The sequence below is a fragment of the Myodes glareolus genome, chromosome 16 (assembly GCF_982192425.1).
Source record: "Myodes glareolus chromosome 16, mMyoGla1.1, whole genome shotgun sequence".
Lineage (NCBI taxonomy): Eukaryota > Metazoa > Chordata > Mammalia > Rodentia > Cricetidae > Myodes > Myodes glareolus.
Window position 1 is genome coordinate 34,290,079 of NC_142041.1, and position 14,913 is coordinate 34,304,991.

General features: G+C 41.4%; 1 pseudogene; it reads right to left on the reverse strand.

The window, feature by feature from the left end:
* Positions 1-5,750: 5,750 nt before the first annotated feature.
* Positions 5,751-5,991, reverse strand: LOC148119564 (Nuclear RNase P; annotated as a pseudogene).
* Between the last annotated feature and the right edge of the window lie 8,922 nt (positions 5,992-14,913).

Below are 14,913 nucleotides of genomic sequence, written 5' to 3' on the forward strand. Positions count from 1 at the left end.
TGGGAGTGGGGCGCTTGTACCTACATGTGTAAGATATGATAACTGGTAAACATATCAGTCAAAGAATGTGTGGGAAGTGTATTTCTTAAGACCGTAAGTAGCGGTCTGAGGGCTTAACATTTTCATTTAAATTTTTTTTCTTTTCTTATGTTGGTCGCTGAGAAGGAAATCCAGGAATGATCAAACAATCCATTTATTCATAAGAATAACTGTCAAAAATACATGAAGGAAGCCAAGCAGAGAGGCACCAGAGGATGGTGGGAAAGTGAAATCCATAAAGCATCTCTTCAGAAAGGCAAGCTGCCCTCACTCCTCCATCAGAACAGGCAGAGCCTTCCTTCCACGAGGGTTGTTTCAGCCCTTGGAGCAGCTTTGGGATGTGAATCTGATTTGCCCTTCTCTGTTGCAGGCAGGTTCTCCAGACAGCACCATATAGACAGAGAGACCGAGAAGGCAGAGGGAGACAGACAAACTATAAACATGATTTCCTGGCTTTGAGAAAGACAGCAGTGCTATCCAGTAGAGGTTTACTGCCTGGTGATACGAGGACCCAATGTTAAGCACCAGGTTTGACAAGAAGAGTCTAGGATTTTATTATAGATTTTATTATAGATTGTCTAGGAGAAAGTGGATGGGATTATGGGGAGAGAGGATTTGACAGATTGTAATAAAGTATTTTTTTAGTCTGTTTCCTGTAGCTGTTGACAACACCGCTTACTTTAAAAATAATCATTAGTTATCTATCTGACAATTTCACAGAAGTACACATTAATAATTCTACCCTCAGCACTCCCTCACTGCTTCCTGGGGATAGTCCTCAAAACGCCCCTTTCTACTTTCATGTCTTCTCCTTTTGCTTCTCTCGTAACCCACTTCAGTTAGTTCTGTCTGCTGGAATGTTGGTTGGTCTGGTTGACTTGATCTTATGCGGGTCTTGTGCAGGTACCCATAGTCACAGTGAGGTCCTAAGTGCAGTGGCCACGCCATGCCCAGAACACAGTGTTTCACAGCACCCCTCCCATTCTCTGGCCCTTACATTCTCTTCAGACCTTCTTCTGGATGTTACCCAAACCCACGTGTATGTGTTTGTGTGTGTGTGTGTGTGTGCGCGCGCGCACGTGTGCGCGTGTGCATGACTGTATGTTTGCATGTGATATATATGTCCCATTTAGGGCTGAACACTCAATCTCAACTGTAATTTACTAGCACTTTGACCAGTATGAGCCTTTGTAGCAACTGCTTCCAACTGCACAAACAGATTCTCTGCCCAAGGCTGAGAACAGCATTAATATACGGGCATAAACATAAAGACTTAGGAAGCAATTTGACAGCATAGGCATTTATAAAGCAATGTAAGCACACCGGTCTCCTAACAATAAGCCTGAGACCCTGCTCTCTTTCTTCAGGTAACAGGTGTCTGTGTCTGGGCCCTGAAAAGGAGCATGCATTTAGAGATGGGGAGTTGTCATGGACAGAATCACGTGGCAGTGCTGGAATACCCATCTAAGCATAGGCTCCTGTGGACGACGGAGTTTCCTGATAGTGGCCTGAAAGAAGGGAGACTTTCAGAAAAATTGATTGGAGCTCAACTCTTACTCACATTCTCTAGGTATTTTGAAGGGTTTTTATTAACCCAAAACCGGAGTCTAAAAATTTTACTGTACTGCATATAAATGCTGTATTTGCTTGTCTAAACATGTAATTAGTGTTGAAAACCCAGGAGTTTCTACTAACACTAGCACACACACACATACGTACACACACACATTTCAGAGGAGAAGAAAATACTTTAGCTGATGATGAAAATAAGAAAGGTTTGCTTTCAGAAATTTTAAGCTGGTTGTGGTGGTTGGTGCACGTTTGTAATCCCAGCACTCAGGAAGCCGAGGCAGGATGATGATGAATTCCAGACTACACAATAAAACTATCACAAACAAACAAACAAACAATTGAGTACAAGTTGAAAATTACATTTCTATAATTTACTCCAGAGTTTCTGATTCAGGTCTGGCAAGGAAGAAATAATTTTTAACAAGCAATTCAGGGACATTGGGAGGAAGTGAACTAACAAAGAAATAGGAAGCCAAGTTCCGGGAACTAATTATCAGAGAGAGGTTATCAAAAGGCCCATGATTGATGTCCTGGGAGGGTTTTAAGGACTCTGAGGAGATGCTTCTTTGTATACACGAGGCTCTATTATCCTGTCTTGAGCTGCAGAGTGATTTCAGCGTGAGACGGTTTCTGCCCAGCGCTACTGTTGATGGGAAGCGCATAGGACTGAATGAAGCCTGAATTCACTCTCATGGAGAAAAGCTTACGTTCTGAAGATGGAGCCTTAGTTATATTTAATTATGCTTTCAGGTATCTTCTCTGCCTGAAACAGAAGGGTCCTTTCTATAATCAGCAGACATTCTTATTTGCAATTAAGAGAATTTACTCCGCTCAGTCAAAGCACAAAAGGGATTTAGCAAATAGGAGGAAGAGACCATTAAAGAAAGTACAAGTGTTCGCAGAAGCACGAGGTGGGCTAGAGTGTAGGGAGTGCTGTGAGGTCAAGTCCAAGGCTCTGACTCACAGGGGGTCACTTCAGACTGACGCTACTACATTGCTGCAGGAATGAGGGGGGCGCTTTAGGCTGATGCTACTACATTGCTGCAGGAATGGGGGGGGGTCGCTTCAGGCTGTCGCTACTACATTGCTGCAGGAGTGGGGGGTGAGCTTCAGGCTGATGCTACTACATTGCTGCACGAGTGGGCCTACAACTCGTGCTGCTGGTGCTGGACCTGGACACAAGGAATGTGATGTCTTCTGCATAATGCTTTCTCTGCCATTTGGCAAAAGCGTAGAGACCACGTGGAGCCCGCTGCCATACACTCTCCAAGCAGGAGAATCTGCACAGGGAATCTGCCACAAGCTGTACAACGATATGTTGAAACAGTGTAAATGGTTCCTGAGGGATGGCTATTAGGGTTTCAGGGTTTTAAAAGCCAGTTTTTAAACTGGTAACTTGAAACATGGTAGGGGAAGGGAATTTACGCAATGGGAACTGGCAATTTCCAAGTCAGGGATTCTTCCTAATAGCGCACAAAATCAATTATGAAATATTTACCAAATTTTGCTGCAAAGAATACTGGTTACTTTGTTCTCATGACCCTCCTGAGGAAGTGGGATTTTAAAAAAAGTCTCCAAACATAGTTATTGTTGCTTAAAATACTTTTTAGATCCACAAAATAAAACAGTCATTCATAGCAACATCACTTCATTTGTCAAAGTATGTTTTGGTACCTAGTAATACAGAGTGAGGTAGAAACTCAGGTTTTTCTCACATTAATCCAGAATCTACAGCCGTGTCTCCCTTTGGTTGGGCAGTCTTTCAAGCAGCTCTAGTTTCCCTAAAATGACTGCTTACTAAAAGATGAAAGGAAATCATGTTACCTTTGAAGTGCCACTGAAGCAAGGGGCCATGAGCATTCAGCCTAAGAGTACTAGTTGTTTAGTATAGGGTCTCCAGGAATTATTCCCAGAAGGGAAATTGAGAGAAGAGACCCCCAAAGGGTAAAATAACTGTGGCAGAAATGGTCATAATGGCAGATTATGGAGGAAGAGAGGGAGATGAGAAAGGGAAGAGGGAGAAGAGGAGAGGAGAGGAGAGAGACAGAGGGAGGGAGGGATGGAGAAAGAGAGGGAGGGATGGAGGGAGAGAGGGAAGAAGGAGAGAGAGAATTAATTATAATCGAGAAATGACTTTGATGTTAGCATTTCCTCTGGGAAGGAGGGAAAGTGGGCATGCTCCAGTGGAAAGGTAGAACTGCCTCTGGAGATACTGGAGATGAAGAGGATGCAGATCATGGGTGCTGTGTGTGTGTGTGTGTGTGTGTGTAATTTACTTTCCCACTCACTTTAATATTTTTTATTTTTCTGCGACGCGCTTCCTGACCAGCAGGAATGAACGCCACTAAAAACGAGAATTCCTTCTCTGTACACATCTTTATTCGGAGCACTCGATTGAGGAAAATTGGGGGAAGGGAAGAGAGCAGGGACAAGAGAAAGTTTAGAGAGAGCAAGTAGAGCCCAGAGGCAGCTGCTTTTAAACGGTGGAGAGGCTTGAATGCTGATTGGTTGATGTCATCCTACTAGGACCCAAGGCCACGGGACAGGTCAGGAGACCGAGTCTCTTGAAATGCAAAACAAGGCTCCGAGCACACTGGCCTAAGGCGGCAACATCAAAGGATGTGTATACCTCCAGGCTGTAGGACTGCTGGCACTATCTGGCCAAGGCTACATCCTGGCGGCTCCCTACAGCTCCTCCTTTTATTGTCTTTAAGAGCAATAAGGCAAAACTATTTTCCAATCTGGTCCCCACCTCATGAAGAGTGGACCGATTAAAGAAAAGAAAAACAAGACACACCCTCCCCGTGCAATGGGACAACTACCCTGGGAGTGCTTGGGCTGTGTCTGCACACCCTCCGCCTATGCATACCTTCCTCTATGCCGTGGGATTATCTGGTCCCTAGAGGGTATGCATGGCTAATTGCCTATGAGCTCTTTTGAGGCTGAGAGCCAAACTTGGGGTGAGGATACACATTCCAAGGCTGCCAAGGCCTGTGTCACAAAGACCTTGTCCCTCCACACTTGGGCTAGCAGGTAGCACACCAATCAAAGACATACAGCACTTCCACCTAGACACAGCATGCCAAGAATATCTTTGATCCCACCCATTCCTAAGGAAGGAAAAGGCAAAATAGAGTCAGTCAGAAAATTGTTAAGAGATAAGAGGTTGCACAGGGTGCTGCTCAAGTCGATGGTGTGAAACAGCTGCTCTTGACACCGCCCAGAAGGTCATCTCTGCTGCCTCCGCACGAATCTTCCACAGCAGGACACTCAGCATCCACTGGGTCATCTTCTTCTTTATTTCTCTTGTCAGTCTCACTGGCATCCAGATGTATGTCAGCATTCCTAGAAAAACATAAACAAAACTCTCCTCCCAAATTAACATTTAAGAGTACTAAAAACTCTCAGTGTAAAAATTCAGCACAATCAGTACTGGAAGTAGGCTGGTTTTGAACTTAGAGACTTGCAGGTCTCTGTTTCAAAGAGCAAATCTTGTTTGCCTGTGCCATTAAAGCAGGCCTTAGAATTAGATGGAATTGCTTTCAAACAGAGCATGTCTGTCTGTTGTTGTTTTTCCAGCAAAATTTTGAATTAAAAATTAAGTGTAAAGAATGCAAGAGAAATCCTTTCTCTGGGGGAAGCTGTCACTGGTAGTCCCCCTCTATTGTCTAAAACCAAAACAGTTATCACTGGGAATTGAACTCATGACCTTTGGAAGAGCAGGCAGTGCTCTTAACCTCTGAGCCATCTCTCCAGGCCCACATTCAAATGAAAAAACCTCTAGGTAGCATTGTTTAATTCCACCCGTTGCTTGAGGCAATAGGTCCACCTTTGTTACCTAGGATACGGGTAACCAGGTTGACACGCCTTTATTATGATAATTACGACCAATTCTTTGAGGGAAAATGGGCGTCGACAATCGATCTAGCTGCTTCCTGCTGACTTGGGGACGATGTGCATTTTTTGGGGGATAAATGTTTTTATCTGACTAAATTTTTGGCAACAAATGTTTTTATCTGAATGAATTTTTGGTGGCTGCGGCTGAGGCACGGCCCATTGTGGCCCACTGTGGCGCGCTCCGCATGGCCCAAAGGCATGGCCCCGCCCCGGGCCGTGCGCGGGCTCGCCGTTTATCCTGTACCTGCGAACTGTGCACCCTGCCTCACCTCAGGCATTGAACTCGCACCGCCGGCCGTGAGTCTTTTCCAAGCTCCGGCAAGGGGGGGCATCCGCCCACCCGTGGGGGGGCCTCTCCTGCCCGGTCTGCCCGCGTGCGGAGGGCCCGGTTAGGGCTGCGGGGGGCCCCAGTCTCAGACCTTTCCAGGGGCCGGGGAGTGACGAGCACTCAGCATGTGGCCCCGCCGATGAGCTTCCTCTGCCCACCCATGTTGCTATGGAAACGCGGTTTTTTGCAGAGCCTGTGCTCAGAGCTCAAGTGCTGGGATTAAAGGCGTGCGCCACCACCACCGGCTACTTCCTCAATCAAAATTAAAGTTTTCTGTACGTGAGAGCCAGAGACTGAGCTCTCTTATCAAAATTAGGCGAAAATCACCTCCAAAACCTCTGTGGCTCTTTAAGAACAGGAAAGGCAGTCGTCAAACACGATCAAACCTGCCTCCCTACGAGACTGTTGCCTCCAGTCTCTAACAGCGAGTACGGACGGAGGAAGCCGCGGATCTCCCAACCGTAAACCTCGCTTTTTCTCAGCTCCACCTGCACTGAACTTGAGGGGTTTTTTCTTCCCCGTTGCTTTCTGTACCTACTTTCAGATACCTTAACTTTGATTCTTTCTATTTTCTTTTCTTTTTAGGCCTATACTTTTTCCATTCTTTTTCCTCCCCTTTCTGGAGGATTTAACTGACGTCACTCACCGCTCCACGTGTCCAGAGTTCTGAAATTCACGGCTCTCTGTCCGGTGTCTGATTTCAGCTCCTTCTTCCTCCCGGGTTTCGGCACCAGTTGCGACGCGCTTCCTGACCAGCAGGAATGAACGCCACTAAAAACGAGAATTCCTTCTCTGTACACGTCTTTATTTGGAGCACTCGATTGAGGAAAATTGGGGGAAGGGAAGAGAGCAGGGACAAGAGAAAGTTTAGAGAGAGCAAGTAGAGCCCAGAGGCAGCTGCTTTTAAACGGTGGAGAGGCTTGAATGCTGATTGGTTGATGTCATTCTACTAGGACCCAAGGCCACGGGACAGGTCAGGAGACCGAGTCTCTTGAAATGCAAAACAAGGCTCCGAGCACACTGGCCTAAGGTGGCAACATCAAAGGATGTGTATACCTCCAGGCTGTAGGACTGCTGGCACTATCTGGCCAAGGCCACATCCTGGCGGCTCCCTACATTTTTCCTGTAATATTTTCCTGTGTATCCACATCTTATATGTTGTTAAACATTTTATTGTTTATTCTACAGGTCATAGTCTTAATCTTACACAAATTATTTCTAATCATTTGTTGTGAGAGAATTGTTCACACTGTCAATCTGCTGTGCCAATAAAGCCACTTTGAATCAAGGATGGAGTTAGTGATTGGCTGACCAGGATTAGCCATAGTGATGTTGGAAGACTGAGGAGCTGGATAGAGAGGCATAGGAAGAGAGGAGGGGCTGAAGGGGATTTTTGAGGCTTTCAGATTGGGAAAATGTGGAATCAAAATCAAAATGTCAGGTGTTTTAATTGTGGTAAACAAGTTAATTTGAAAATGGGTTGTAGGCAAAATGTTCCTAGAAACAATGTTTTTTTTTCTAGAGATAATCCAAACAGAAGGCCCTAGCCTAGCCTTCTAGAGTATCCACAAGGCATGACAAAGGCCAGCATTAGACTAAAGAATGCAGATCAACAAGGGACAGGCAAGGTAATACTTTGCCATCAGGAAACACCATGAAGGGCTTGTCAAAATCAAATTCAGTTCAATCGTTCCCTATCAGCATTGGAGAAACTCATTCACAGAGTGATTAAAAAGCTTAATATCTGTTATTAAAAACTACACTGTTCTGGATGTGATCAAAGACAAAAGAGCATCAATAGGTACCACAAAAAATTCAAGAGAAACCAGAAGACAGGTTATTTTTGTTATACTGTACATATGCTTCTATTTCATGTTTAAGGTATTGGACCTATACAGCTCATTTAAAAATAAAAAGTCCTAGTCCTTGAAAGCTATTTAGGATACTAAAGAAATACAGGTTAGTATTATAGTTAGTCATCTATAACAATCAAACTTATAGTCATGTTAGGTATGTTTTCAAGGTCAAACAGACATTTTAAATAGATTGATTGTCTTCAAGCACTTCGGAGAACTATATAATATAGCATTTAAAATGTTTTAATAACAAAATACTTTCCATGACAGTGAGACACATCTGCTCCTGGCAGTACCAACTTACTTCAAAAAAGGATGATGGGCATCAAAGAACTTCCATATGGAGTTTGCTTTCATTGTGGCAAAGCTAGCCACTGGGAAAGAAACTGCCCTTGCCTTGACTGCTGACAGTATGCTGTCCAAACTCGATAAGCAGGACACAAAAGAAAGTGACTGCTGGACTTTGCCAAGAGAAGGTAGGAAAGTCCTTCAAAATTCCTGCTTCACAGAAAAGTCTGTCAGTTATTTCAGGCCTGTAGGACAAAGATGGATGCCCCAACACTACAGAGGAACCTTGGGTGACTGTCCAAATAGCCAGATGTCCTGTTGTTTCTTAGTTTTCGAAGTTGCTTGCTCTGCACTTCCTGTTGAGTCAGGTAATATTTTATCTTTCTCAGGTCTCCGATGGGATTGAAGATTAGATAGTTATAGCTAACAGTTTTTCTTAGTTTTGATAGAAAGTAAATCAGGTGCAAAACTTTGGGCTCACCAAGATAAGATAAATAATGGAGTGTTTTCTTTGACTTTGCCTATAATAGTGGACTGGATATTGTGAATGTACTTCTTACTTGATAATTGTTCTTATTGTATATAGTTTTGCAATGTTAGAGTTATCATTCTTCTTTTTTATTTAGGTCGAAAGGGGGAAATGTTGTGGGAGAATTGTTCTTACTGCCATTATAGCAACCTTGAATCAAGCACAGAGTCAGTGATTGGCTGATTGGAAATAACCATAGAGATGTTGGAGGACTGAAGAAGTTAAATAGAAAGAGACAAGAAGATAGAAGGTGGAAATGACTGGGATTTTTAGGGCTTTCAGATTGGGAAAATGTGGAGAGTAGGGTTAGTGGATATCTCCTTAACTATTCCTTGGAGTTATCAGGTTTTTAATCTCAATTTCTGACTCCCGAGTTTTTATTAATTCTAGCACAATTTACATAATCTTTACAACAATTTAATATAATTCCATAGTATTCTGTTTTATATATATTTGTGTATATATGCCATGGCTAATCTAGACTGTCAACTTGGTAGAACTTAAAGTTATCATGAAAACAAACCTCTGGGAACTCATGTGAGGTTGCTTTTCTAGATTAGGTTAGTTGAGAGAGACTAGTTCACAGTAAATGTGGGTGGCACCATTCTATGGATTGGAGTCTTGGATTGAATAATAAGCAGAGAGGAAGCCAAGCATCAATATTCATCTTGCTACTCTCTCAGTGTGGTTAAAACGTCACCAGTTGCTTCAAGTTCCTACCACCATCCATGACTTTCATGCCATGACGGACTGTCATGACTGTTAGACTGTGAGCCACAACCAACTCCTCTTCCCTTAAGCTGTTCTCATCAGGTGTTCTGTCACAGTGATGAGACAACTGACTTATACAATATGCAGATGTAACATACATATCTATCATCTCTGTTTAATCCATTATAAATATCTGTGATAATCAATCTATGTATACATATTTATTATTTCTGAGATTTATAGGATATAAGTAAAATTAATAAGTATTTTTAAAGACTGTTGAGATGGCTTCCCAGGTTGATTTATTCAATTGTTATTTAGTTTAATATGTTGTATCCCAGACTGGTCTCCAACACATAATGCCATTGAGGATGATTTTGAACTTCTGATTCTCCTGTCTCTGCCATCTGAGTGCTGGGATTATGGGGTTATTATTTTGCCCAGTTTAAGTGATGCTAGGGACTTAACCTAGAGCTTTGTGCATGCTAGGCAAGCACTCTGCCAGCTGACTAGGAATAAGCTTTGGAGACAGAAATGACTGAAGTTGTATTCTTACCCTTCCCACCTGCCATATTTTGAGCCCACAACTCTGGCTTACCCAATTGTAAGGTGAGCAATGACAACTGCCTTGAAGTAAGTAGTTTTGTATGGATCAAGTAGGAGAATGCATGGGAAGCTTAACCCAAAAATTGGCCCACAGCAAGTGTACCAAAGGATGCTCAATAGTACCACAAGGACATAAGCTATGTTCATAGCAGCATTATTTGTAATAGCCAGAACCTGGAAACAACCTAAATGCCCCTCAACTAAAGAATGGATAAGAAAAATGTGGTGCATTACACAATGGAGTACTACACAGTGGAAAAAATAATGACATTTTGAAATTTGCAGGTAAATGTATGGATCTAAAAAACTAAATATTTCATGACAGAACCAGATTTAATCAATACCTAGCCACAAATCCAGTCCTACACAAAGTACTAGAAGGAAAACTCCAGCTCAAGGAAGTTAGCTATTTGCACAATTACACAGACAATAAATGATCTCACAGCAGCAAATTCCAAAGAAGGGAAACACATGCACAATAATATCACCAATAACGAAAACTAAAATAACAGGAACGAGTAATCACTGTTCATTAATATCCCTTAATATAAATGGACTCATCTTACCTATAAAAAGACGCAGGCTAACAGATTGGATACAAAAAGAGAATCCATTCTTCTGCTCCATACAAGAAACACATCTCAACCTCAAAGACAGACATTATCTCAGAGTAAAAGGCTAAGAAAAAATTTTCCAATCAAATGGACCTAAGAAACATGCTGGTGTAGCTATCCTAATATATAACAAAGTAGACTTCAAACTAAAATCAATCACAAGGGACCAAGAAGGACATTTCATATTAGTCACAGGAAACATCCATCAAGAGGAAGTTTCAATGTTGAACATCTATGCCCCAAATACAAGCACACCCTCATTTGTAAAAGAAACACTACTAAACCTTAAATCACACATTCACACATTAAACCCCACACCCTAATAGTGGGAGACCACAACACCTAACTCTCAACATTGGACAGGTCTGCCAGACAGGAGCTTAACAGAGAAATATGGGAACTAACAGATGTTATGACTCAAATGGACTTAGCAGGCACCAATAGAATATTCCATCCAAACATAAAAGAATTTATCTTCTTCTCAGCATCTCATGGAACTTTCTAAAAAATTGCCCACATACCGGGTAACAAAACAAACATCAATAGATACAAAAAAATTGGAATAACCTCATGTATCTTATTGGATCATCATGGCTTAAAATTAGAATTCAACAGCAACACTAATTCTAGAAAAACCACAAATACATGGAAATTAAACAATGCTCACCTGAATCACCAATGGGTCAAGGAAGAAACAAAGAAATAAATTAAATACTTTCTAAAATTCAATAAAAATGACCACACAACTTACCCAAATTTATGGGACACAATGAAAGCAATATTAAGAGGTACATTCATAGCACTAAATGCCTACATAAAAAAGCTGGAAAAATCCCACACTAGTGAATTAACATAAGACCTGAAATCTCTAGAACAAAAAAAGGCAAACTCACCCAGGAGGACTAGATTGCAGGAAATAATCAAATTGAGAGCTGAAATCAACAAAATAGAAACAAAGAAAACAATACAAAGAATTTATAAGACAAAGAGTTGGCTCTTTGAGAAAAATCAACAAAATAAACAAACCTTTATCCAAACTAACCAAAAGGTAGAGAAAGAATAGTCAAATTTACAAAATCAGAAATAAAAAGGGGAACATAACAACAGAAATGGAGGAAATCCAGAGAATTATCAGGTCATGCTTTGAAAACCTGTACTCCACAAAATTGGAAAACTTAAAAGAAATAGACAAATTTCTGATAACTATCACATACCAAAATTAAATTTTAAGACCAAATACGCAAATTAAATAGACCTATAACTTCTAAAAATATAGAAACAATCATCAAAAGTCTCCCAACCAAAAAAAGTCCAGTACCAGATGACTTCAGCACAGAATTCTTCAAGATTTTCAAAGAAGAATTAATACCAATACTCCTCAAATTGTTCCACACAATGGAAGCAGAAGGAATATTACCAAACTCTTTTAACGAGGTTACAATTACCCTGATACCCAAAGTACAGAAAGATATTACTAAGAAAGGGAATTACAGATCAATCTCACTCATGAATATTGATGCAAAAATAATCAATAAAATACTGGCAAACAGAATCCAAGAACACATCAGAAAAATCATCCACCATGACAAAGTAGGCTTCATCCCAGAGATGCAGGGATGCTTCAACATACAAAAATCTGTCAATGTAATCTACCATATAAACAAATTGAAAAAAAAATGTGATCATCTCATTGGATGTTGGAAAATATTTCCACAAGATACAACATCCCTTCATGATAAAGGTCTTGGAGAGAGTAGAGATACAAGGAACATATCTAAATATAATAAAGGCAATATGCAGCAAGCCAACAGCCAACATCAAACTAAATGGAAAGAAACTCAAAGAAATTCCACTGAAATCAAGAAAAAGACAAGGTTTTCCACTCTCTCCCTATCCTATATAGTGCTTGAGGTTGTAGTTCAAGCAATAAGACAACAAAAGGAGATCAGGGGGATACAAATCAGAAAAGAAGTCAAACTGTCACTATTTGTTGATGATATGATAGTTTAGATAAGTGACCCCAGAATTCCTACCAAGGAACTCCAAGAATCATAAATACCTTCAGTAATGTAACAGGATACAAAATTAACTAAAAAAAAAAAATCACTAGCCCTCCTTTACAGAGATGATAAATGGGCTGAGAAAGAAATCAGAGAAATATCACCCTTCACAATAGCCACAAATGACATAAAATATCTTGGAGTATCTCTAACCAAACAAGTGGAAGACCTGTATGACAAGAACCTTATATCTTTGAAGGAAGAAATTGAAGAAGACACCAGAAAGAATCGCCGATGCTCTTGGGTAGGTAGAATTTACATAGCAAAAATGGCAATCTTACCAAAACTAATCTACAGATTCAATGCAATGTCCATCAAAATCCCAGAAAAATTCTTCACAGACCTTGAAAAAACAATACTCAGCTTCATATGAAAAAGCAAAAAACCCAGGATAGCCAGAACAATCCTGAACAATAAAGGAACTTCTGAAGGCATCACAATACCTGACTTCAAACTCTACTACAGAGCTACAGTACTGAAAACAGCCTGGTATAAGCATAAAAGCAGATAGGAAGACCAATAGACTTGAATTGAAGACTTAGATATTAATCCACCTACCTATGAACATCTTATTTTTGACAAAGAAGCAAAAAAAAAAAATAAAATGGAAAAAAGAAAGCATATTTAACAAATGGTGCCGGCATAATTGGAAATCAACATGCAGAAGTATGAAAATAGATCCATATCTATCACCATGCACAAAACTCAAGTCCAACTGAATCAAAGACCTCAACATAAAGCCAACTATACTGAACATCATAGAAGAGAAAGTGGGAAGTACACTTGAGCACATTGGTACAAGACACCACTTCCTAAATATAACCCTTGTGGCACAGACACTGAGAGAAACAACTAATAAATGGGACCTCCCGAAACTGAGAAGTTTCTGTAAAGCAAAGAACATGGTCAACAAGACAAAAATCACATCGGACAGAGGGCTGATCTTCAAAATATACAAAGAACTCAAGAGACTTGCCATCAAAAGAACAAATAATCTAATAAAAACTGGGGTACAGATTTAAACACAGAACTTTCAATAGAAGAATCTAAAATGACTGAAACACACACACACACACACACACACACCGGTTTTTTATAAGCAATTAAATTTTTATTTTTTTTCTTTTTTAAAGTAATTTTATTAAATTATAAAAGTTTCCATTTCCGCCCCTCTTCCCAACCCCCTCCCACTCCCCCCACTCCCTCTCTTCCTCCCTCTTCGTCCCTTAGGGCAGTCAGGGATTCCTGCCCTGTGGGAAGTTCAAGTTCCTCCCCCCTCCCTCCAGGTCCAGGAAGGTGAGTATCCAAACAGACTGGATCCCCAAAATCCAGTATATGTAGAGGAAACAAGTCCCAGTGTCATAGTCAATGGCTTTTCAGAAAGACTTCGGGCCAGCCACATTCAGAGAATCCGGCCAAATTCCGAGAATCTGGTTAGATCACGTCCTCGTTCAGTCCCAGTCCAGCTGGCCTTGGTAAACTCTCATTAGATCCGTCCCTTTGTATCAGTGGGTGATAGCATCCCTCGCAGTCCTTATTTCCTTTTACATTTTCTTCGTCCTTCTGCTCCTCATTTGGACCATGGGGGGCTCAGTCCGGTGCTCCAATGTGGGTCTCCGTCTGTATCGCCGTCCTTCGTCAGATGAAGGATCTATGGTGATAAGCAAAATATACATCAGTATGGTTATGGGCCACGGCCGGTTCAGGCACCCTCTCCTCTGTCCAGAGAACAATCTGGGGGATCTCTCCTTGGACCTGGGATCCCATATATAATCAAGTCTCCTGTAAACCCTAAAATGACTCCCTTAGTTGAAATATATTCTTCCCTGATCCCATATTCATCCTTCCTCCCCTCACCCCATCCCAGGCCACCGAGCTTTCCCCATTCCTCCCCTACTCCCTTCTCTCTAACCCTCTCCCCTTCCATCACCCCTCCCACCACCCCCATGCACCCGAGGTTACCTGGGACTCTTGTCTATTTCCTACCTCCTGGCAGATAGCTAAATAATCTTCATCAGGTTCATCTTCTTATTTAGCTTCTCTAGGATCACGAATAATAGGCTCAAAGACCTTTAATTATGGTTAGAATCCACTTATGAGTGAATACATACCGTGTTCCTCTTTTTGGGTCTGGCTTACCTCACTCAGTAAAGCGTTTTCTATTTCCATCCATTTGCATGCAAAATTCAAGATGTCATTGTTTTTTACCGCTGAGTAAAACTCTAATGTGTATATGTTCCACACCTTTTTTAACCATTCTTCTATTGAGGGGCACCTAGGCTGTTTCCAGGTTCTGGCTATTACAAATAGTGCTGCTATGAACATAGTAGAACAAATGCTTTTGTAGTATGTTAGGGAATCTCTAGGGTATATTCCCAAGAGAGGAATTGCTGGGTCCTGAGGGAGGTTGACT